The sequence below is a fragment of the Hirundo rustica genome, chromosome 24 (genome assembly GCF_015227805.2).
Source record: "Hirundo rustica isolate bHirRus1 chromosome 24, bHirRus1.pri.v3, whole genome shotgun sequence".
NCBI classification, from domain to species: Eukaryota; Metazoa; Chordata; class Aves; order Passeriformes; family Hirundinidae; genus Hirundo; species Hirundo rustica.
The window spans coordinates 111,904-121,042 of NC_053473.1; positions in this window are offsets into that span (position 1 = coordinate 111,904).

Sequence of the window (9,139 nt, forward strand, 5' to 3'; positions counted from 1 at the left end):
TTTTTGCATTGCTTGAGTAGCTATGCCTTGAATGCAGTTGATTATACAAGGTAATAAAAGCAAAGCTAAAATGACTACACATATGATCATCAAGCCATACTTTATCAGATCCCTTAACCATGCTCCTATCCCCAAGCCCTTTAGCCAGCCGTCAAGTCCTAGGCCTTCTTCCATCTTTAGCTGCTGCGTCAATTGACTTAGAGTTTGTAGTTGCTTATGTATTGACTTAGAATGGTCTGACAAGTTCATGCAGCACATCCCTTCAAATTCTTCACAACCGTGTCCTTGTGCCAACAACAAAAAGTCTATTGCAGCTCTATTTTGTAATGTAGCGTGCCTTATAGAATCAACATCAAGCAATAGATCACTTATAGCTTTTGACGTGGCGTTAGTCTGCTTTGCTAGCCAACAGCCCAATTTATTAAGCTGTGCTAAGGCTCCTGCAGAGGCAACGCCGGGAGCTAAAAATGAGGCTGCAATAATAGCTTCTGGTGACCAAAACTTTACATTATCGTCACACTTGCTGTCGAAAGTGTGTACAGATCGTTTCAAACGATTCACATAATGGCGCCTGGTCATGTTTAAAATCATCGATGTATTGGGTGTCAATAATGACAGTCTTCCAAGTGAACATGGGCCTCCTCGTATTTTTGAGGGGATGCCTGACCAGGCTCGATCGCCACAAATTAAAAATGTTCCACTTGGCAATTGTAATGGGTGATTAGTAGACCGGGAAATATTGTTGGAAGCATATTGGCACCAATTACTAGCGTTTCTATAAACTACAAGGCTAGAGTTTACAACTATCGCAGATCCATTTATGTGCTGCTGTACACTTGACCAATTGAAAAATACACAGCTATCCATCTGTACAGACCCTAAGAGTTCTAGTTCTTGGGGCTCAGCTGGGGCAATAGGCAAAAAGGGCACCCAGGTATCCCAGTTGTTGGTTGTGGCATTTAAATTGCTGTTATTGCATGTAGGGATGTGGTTGGGGCAAGGCCATACGTCTGCTGGCAGTCCCACCAAACAAGTGGAGAAGGGATTACCAGGGGATGACAGGGCAAGGCAAATGGATTCTTGTCCTGTAAGATTAGCCATGGTAACCCATATGTTAGTCTTGGGTTGTGGTGGGGTGTATGCGGCCACGTTTGCTACGAGGCTGATGACAAGCAAACCTGCGGCAGTGATGCTCCCACTCATGTGGTGCCACTTGCCACGTAATGGGTATCCAGATACCATTTCTGCAATGGCAATCTAAAATTTTTGATCTTTTATCACCTAAAATCTTTTCTGCTAAGTGTTGTACCCTCCACGCTAAGTCTCTTAGCTGTAAGTCTTCAAGGTTTTCAATTCTGTTGATGCTTTCCTCAAAGCTTTGTCCTGTAATATCTGTTAATGCTTGATAGGGCGTCTTTTGGCACCACTTAAAGTCACAACTGTGACACCACAATCCACTAAACATCTGCTGAAACATCCACCACTGTTTTTTACAACCCCCACAATAGAACTTTACCCACGCATTATAATCATAGCTAAAACAAGCTAAGCAAGCCTTTTGCTGATGGCACAAAAAGTTCCTGTGTAAATCTGGTAGGAGACACTCCTCTACTTCTTGCTCTGATTCAACTAAAAATGTGATGCCGAATTCCTCTTCAACTTCTTTCAGTATCGATGATAGCAGTTTCTGCAGGCGAAACTTCCTCCTCTGTTCTGGACTGTTCATCAAGAACTGCTGGTTGTGTCCACCTCGCTGGTACCCACAGTGTCCCTGTAGGTGTAGAAACACATAAGTAACCTCTGCCCCAATAAATTACTTTAGCTGGACCTTGCCAAATTCCTGTTTTTGGATCTCTGTATTTGACAACAACTTCTGGCCCTGATCCTGTCTCTGGAGCAAAATGAGAGATTACAGCTGGCATTCCTCTGTCTCCAAAAATGCATAGGTGGTTGAGCACAAATAAGCACTTCAACAGTCTATCTTGTACACTAACAATATCTGTATATTTATCTAAGTACTGTTTGAGAGTGCCATTTGCCCTTTCTACTACGGCTTGTCCTGTGGGTGAATTGGGGATTCCTGTAGTATGAACAATATTCCAAAATTGCATAAAACAGGCTATGCGTGTACTACAATAGGCTGGACCATTGTCAGTTTTGACTTTCTGAGGGATTCCCATGACAGCAATACAGCTATTAAGATGCTTTTCTACATGTTTGGCCTGTTCACCAGTTTGGGCAGTAGCCCATATGTAATGGCTATAAGTATCAATGGTCACATGAACATATTTTAAACGACCAAAACTAGGTACATGGGTAACATCCATTTGCCAGATTTCATTGCCGTGTAGGCCCCTTGGGTTTACTCTGGCTCCAAGGCCTACACCTTTATTATGATGACTACATACTGGGCAGGCATTGATTATGGCCCTAGCTTCTTCTAAGGGAATCTGGAATTCCTTAGACAGGCCCTTGGCATTTTGGTGAAAAATGGTATGACTTTCCCATGCTAATAATTGTCGGGGAAGCGCGGATTGGTGTGCAAATGAGACTAATTTATCAGCTTTGGCATTGCCTTCTCCTAATCCTTCATTCCACTTATGGCTGCGGACATGGATGACTGCATATGGTTCAGTCCTGTTTCTTAATGCACGTTTTAGCTGAAGGAAAAGTTCATAAAGTCGTTGGTTCTGCACTTCTTTGATGGCAGCATCTTCAATTCTTGACACTACTCCTACAACATAAAGCGAGTCAGACACCACATTCAATGGTTCAAGCAAGTTGGTCACGGCCCAAATGACCGCCAAGAGCTCTAGAGTCTGCAGATTGTCCTCAGGTGTCGCCTCTAGCGTTTGTTGGTACCACTGTTCTCCTTGCTTCCAAACTACTGCTGCTTTTCTTAGCCGTCGTCCCACATCTATGAAGGCTGTGATGGCATTTGGAATAGGTTTTTCTTCTCGAAGAGGTTTCTGGATCCAACTCCATCCTCCTATCCATTGCAAATGTTTTGGCATAAGAGGACCAGTATTAACTGTTGCTCCAGATAACAGCAATGCTTCAGCCAGGGCTGTAGAATTTAACAAATACCAGTCCAATGTAGCTTTTTCTATGGGCAGGTTGATGTCTGGTGGTTCCAGTCCACTGATTTCTAAAATTCGCATGCGCCCTTTCTTAATCAAAAGTGCCAAATTTTCAATTTTTGAAGTTATTGTTTTTCTTTGTTGTAACAGAGGCGATACCCATTCTAAGACTGCCGTCTCCCCCGTTTTCTTTTTCTGCTGGGTGATAGCTCCTAATAAATGCTCCTCAGTGTTCCAAATTGTAAAATGTAGGGGTAGGTCAGGATCAATTCTTGTGACAAATCCTGTAGAAATACAATGCATAATTTTCTGAAGTGCATTTTTCTGAGTTTGGGTAAGGTGGACAGGGGTACAAGGGTCAGTGCCTTTTAATAGCGGACATAGCTCATCTAGCAGAACATTAGGGATGCCGGTGATGGGTTTCAGCCATTGGAGGTCACCTAAAAGTTTTTGGGCCTCATGTAGTGTAGTTATTGATGTTTGTATGGACAACTTCTGAGGCACAATTTTCTGTTCTGTGATCGTCCATCCTAAATACTTCCAGGGGGTCGATGTTTGGATTTTATCTGGAGCTATTACTAAAGAAGAGTCTGCTAAAACTTTTGTAACTTCTTCTATTTGCAGCTTTGTAAAGGGTTCTTCCTGAGCAAGAAAGATATCATCCATGTAATGGTAAATGATGGTGGTGGGCATCTTTCGTCGTAATGGTTGTAACGCAGCATCCACATACAGTTGACAAAGTGTGGGGGAGTTGCGCATCCCTTGTGGCAAAACAGTCCACTCAAACCTTTTGTCGGGTTCCCCACGATTGAGGGCAGGTAGCGTAAATGCAAATCGCTTGGTATCATCAGGATGCAAAGCAATGGTGAAAAAACAGTCCTTTAGGTCTATAATGAGGATGGGCCAGTCTCTTGGCAACATGGCTGGGTTAGGCAGTCCAGGTTGAAGTGCTCCCATGGGTTCCATCTGATTATTTACCACTCTGAGGTCATGTAATAATCGATATTTGCCAGATTTTTTCTTGATTACAAAGATTGGAGTGTTCCAAGGGCTGGTGGAAAGCTTGACATGTCCCTGCTTGTACTGCTCATTAACTAGCAACTGTGCCTACTCTAAACTTTCCCGTTTTAAAGGCCATTGCTTAACCACTACAGGTTCGTTTGTAATCCAGGTAAGTGGCAATGGGAAAGTCCAAGCAATGGCCATCACTGTAAAGGGTGGTCGTTGGTAAGGACGAGGCCTAACTGAGCTAAAACATCATGACCAATTAAGCAATGAACAGTAGGTGGTAATGGCGTTATAGAGAACACTGTTGATGCTTGTTTTCCTTCAATCTCAACAGTCAGTACTGGCGTGCGATTTGCTAGCGTCATTCCTCCAATGCCAGTGACAGTAGTTGCTGCGGGCTGTACAGGCCAAGTCGAAGGCCAGCGTGCAGGATCAATTACACTTGAGTCTGCGCCTGTGTCTAGGAGTCCTTTAAGTGTGATACTTCGCCCTTGATAGGCTAAGCGACAGGACTTTTTGGGTCAAGTGTTGAGGTCTATGGTAAGCAGGGTCAGACCCCCAGTTGATCCAAATCCTTCTGTTCCCCTAGGATTTTGCGTAAGTGGTGTTAGACCCTTAGTCATTTGTGGCAACGGGATTAATTGGGCTAATCTTTGACCTTTGGGTATCTTCACAGGGAGATACAGGGTGTGGGCTATGATCATGATTTTGCCGTGACAGTCAGCGTCAATAACTCCTGGCTCAACATATAAACCTAGGGTAGTGGCGGATGAGTGACCGACAATTAGGCCCCCCACCGATTGTCCATTTATAAGCAGAGGGCCAAAAAGTCCAGTCGGGATCTTATGTGGGTGAGCAGTCAGGAGATCAACGTCTATTGAGGCTGCCAAGTCCAGGCCGAGGCTCCCGTGGGTTGCTGGTTGGAGTTGTTGGGGGGTCCTGCCACCGCAGCTGCCATTTGTGTCCCCGCGCGGCCGCTGCTGTTCGCGCTCTTCCATGAGTTTCCCTGCTTCCCTCGGCAAGCAATGGAGTTGTGCGTATTAGATCGACATTTCCCGCACCACACTCCTGTCGCTCCACATTCTCGACGGATATGACCAACATTTCCACATCGGTAGCACTTCATTCGAGTGTTTCCAGCGGTGTTTGAGCGAGGGTGCGTGGCTGCCGCTTGGAGGGGACCAAGGGCTGCCATGACCTGATTCTGGGAGCCAATAGCCTGTTCTTTCAAACCCTCCCCTATCTTCTGTAGAGCATTAACTAAAAACACTTGAGACCCAATCGGCATAGAAGCGGCCTTGTCTAACAAATCTTGCACTCTCCAGTCCCCTGGGATGGAGTTGATCAACGTTCGAGTATTAGAATTGCCATTTTGTAAAATACATTGTTTAAGCAGAGCATCTTGCATGTGGTCTGGCACTCCCGCCTTGGATAATGCTTCCATAACCTTATCAACAAATGTACCAAGGGGCTCTTCCCTACCTTGTTTGATTCCCATATAGATGGGGACTCTGCCTGGAGCTTTTATTTTATCCATAGCTCTTTTGGCTATTTGGGCTGCTTCTCTAATCTTTTCTGGTCCTAGCGCTGCTTGGTGTTCCACCCGCATAAAATTCCCTTGCCCCATAAGTTCCTCAATGGTAAGTCTTGCTAAGGGGTCTCCTTGGGCTCTCGGAAGGTTTGCGCTTAAGGCGGCTTCCTCTCTCCACTGTGCTTCAAATAGTAGCCGTTGATGTGGGGTATAAATCAATTTCGCAATGCCTTTTATATCACTTGGCAATAGCGTCTGAGCATTGAACATATAATCAAACATCTGCTTAACTGGTTCACTAGTAAGTCCGTAATTCTCCACAGTAGCACGTAACTGTGCTAGCATTTTCCAATCTAAGTTTTGTACCTGTGCATTATGGCTCCCCTGTGCATTAGGAGTGAATATTACAGGAAACGCAAGAGTCTCCTGAGCCGCCGTGAGGAGGTCAGCATCCCCTTTTTCCATGCCTTGGCGAGCGAGTGCTGTCCATATCTCGCGTCTCTCCCTAGCCATGGCCTCCGCGAGGTCAGATTCTGCCCCAGGGACAGGGACACGTATCCCTCAGATATTAACCAATCTCATAGTGTCATGTCCTTTGCTGCGCAGCCATTCCTCTGATAAACTCTCCACATGCAGGGAGGGTAAAAGAGAGCGGAGGAAGGATGTGGAGGACAAGTCCGGTTAGAGGAGGTGCTTCTTGAGCTTTAGCCAGAGAAACTGCAGGCTCGTGAGAGACCTTCAGGTAAACTTCCAGACACCCCTTCATAACAGTGCTCAGTACAAGGACTGTTGCCCTGTTAAACATGCCCTGGCTGTAGTTGAGTGCTGTAGACACTGTAGGAGGTATCAGTCTCTTCTTTCAGTTTGTGTGCCCTTGCTTTATTTGTTTGCTTGGTGCAGACGTAAATTTTGTTCTCTCTTTTCCCAGCAAGCAAAGATGCTAGTGCACCATTTTTTCTGCCTTTTCCAGCAATGGATGAGATTTTGATACAGTCTTTGTTTTCCATGTCCACAGCAGTAAGAGCAACTTCATTGCTGGCTTTAGCTACTTTTCCATGTGAGAGCTGTCAAGAACTAAAAGCTCCGTTATATTGAGAGAACACTGCTTTGCCGCACAGAAGCAGAAAGCCAGGGAGGGGCTGGAGTGTGTTCAGGGAAAGTACAAGGGAGTGAGGGAAGGATGTGGAGAAGAAGCCTGGTGAGAGGAGGTGCTGAGGGAGCTTTAGCCAGAAAAACTGCAGACTTATGAGCGACCTTCCAGCAGACTTCCAGAAACCCCTCTAGAACAGTTCTCAGCACAAGGGCTATTTCCCTGCCAAATAAGCCTGCACTGCACCCGACTGCTCTAGACATTGCAGGAGGTTACAGACACTAGCTTCTTTCAGTTTTTGTGCTTGTGTTTGGTTGGTTTGGTGCAGAAGCCCGATTCATTGTCTCTTTTCCCAGCAAGCCTTTTCCAGCACTGGATGAGATTCTAATACAGTTGTAGAGTTCCCCATTGCCACTGCTGTGGTGTCACAGAGAGGGGAAATCTGGGGCTGCCAGCACTCTCATGTCACAGAACACTGGCGCTGCCCCGCTCCTACCCTGCCCACAACAGCTCTGTCAGTGGACACAAATGCTGAGCCAAAGTGTGAGAATTGCAGAAGGGGCTCAGCTGGGAAGGACCCAGAGGGATCATCGAGTCCAGGCAATCACAGCCTGGGCATTCCAGGGAGCAGTGTCCAAAGGTTCCTGGAGCTGCGGCAGTCTCAGGGCTGTGACCATTCCTTGGGAAGCCTGGTCAGTGGCTGAGCCCCCTGTAGGGGAAGAAGCTTTTGCTGGTCTCCAGCCCAGAGCTGGCCTGGCCCAGCACCAGCTGTTCCTTTGGGTGCTGTCCCTGCTCCCCCTGGAGCAGAGGTTGGATCTGCCCAATGCTGGCCCTCAGAAAGAGCTGCAATCCCCGGGGAGCTCTGTGCTCCGTCTGCTGGGCTGCGGCCGAAGTGAGTGAGTGCCTGCAGAGCCCTAGGGAAAGGTCCTGCCCTTGGTTCGGTGTTGTAATGCATCAATTGGGTTTATATTTCATTGGATTTGTAATGTTTTTTCTATGTATCATGTGATCTGTCTTTGCCCAGCAGTGTCCATCCCCCACGCTGAAATTTAACCCAGTCCTGTTCCCCTCCTGCTTCTCCTTGAGTGGGTGGTGCCTCTGGGCCCTGCCCCCCTGGGGAAAAAACCACGACACGGGAGGGGCCAGCTCTCTCTGGCCATCCGGACAGTCCACCTAAGCAGGGCAAGACTTGAGAATGAAAGCTGTAAAATCCCACCTGGTGCCAGAGAGCGGACTCTCACTTTTGCCATCGGCGGTCGTCTAGTCTTGTGGGGAAAGCTACAACTGGCATCCAATGTGGGGCTCAAAGCCACAAAAGGTTCCCAAAAAGCTGGAAGAACCACTTGGGGAGCACGTAGCCGAGGAATCCCACGCAGAGACAGACCCGTCAGGCTTGGCGTTTGCTGTGGAGTCTCTGAAACACAGGATTCTACAGGCCAGGGCTACAGTTCTCTCCCCTGGACTCAAAAAACCCATCAGAGTGCTGCAAAGAAGCCCCCCCAAATGGCAAGCTGCCCCAGAGAGTGACCATGTGTTCGTGGAAAACTGATCCTGGGGACCGAGACTGGAAGCGCTTTTTGCACCAAAAAGGGTCAGTCTCAGGCAAAAGGAGTGATTGAGAAAGAAAGGAAAGGAATGCTGGAATTTTGGTGAGTACCACTTTTGGTTTTCTAAGGGAAAATCTTTTTCAGGGGCAATGTTCCTCAGGAAAAAGGGGCTTTTTTTTCTTTTTTGGGGAAGATTTTGCTTTCAGAGTGAACCTTCAAAGTGCTTTAATAGAACGCTTCTTTCGGCAGCCGGGGGGGGTGGAAAAGGAAACTGTTTCCCCTTTTGGCTTTTTTTTTCTTTCAGTTTCTCAGTCACAATAAAGAGGACACAGAAACTCAAAATCTGAGCCAAAAATGGGTGCTAGGCTGTCTGTGCCTCACAAAAGAGTCTATTATTACATTTTATATACCGTGGGTGATGGCAAGACCCATTATTCAAAGAAACAGCTGAAAAAATTAACTCTCTGGTTGTTTTCTCCATTTCCACATTTATCATTACAGCAAATAAGCTCCCCAGAATTTTGGGAGGCTATAACAAAAAAAATAGTTGAATCTGGCTCCTCTAATAATAAAGAAGATGCAACTTTTGCTTTTTATAGCTTAAAAATTAAGTTTGCATTGCAAAAGCAAAATAAAAAGGAAAAAAAAAAGCCAGTTCTTTGTGACGTTTCCCCAGCTTGTACCATTGCAGGCAGCCCAAGTGCTCAAACCTCCCATCTTAGTGGTCCCCAGGTGGGGGGGGGGGCGTCACAAGATGGAGGGAATTCCTTTGTCCAAAATGGCCAAGGCCATGTGCTCCCGAGCCATGAGGGGTCTCTCCCTTTGTCTGTCCCTCCTTCCCGCAATTCCTTCTTCTCCCCAGACACCTCCTTCCCTTCAGTGC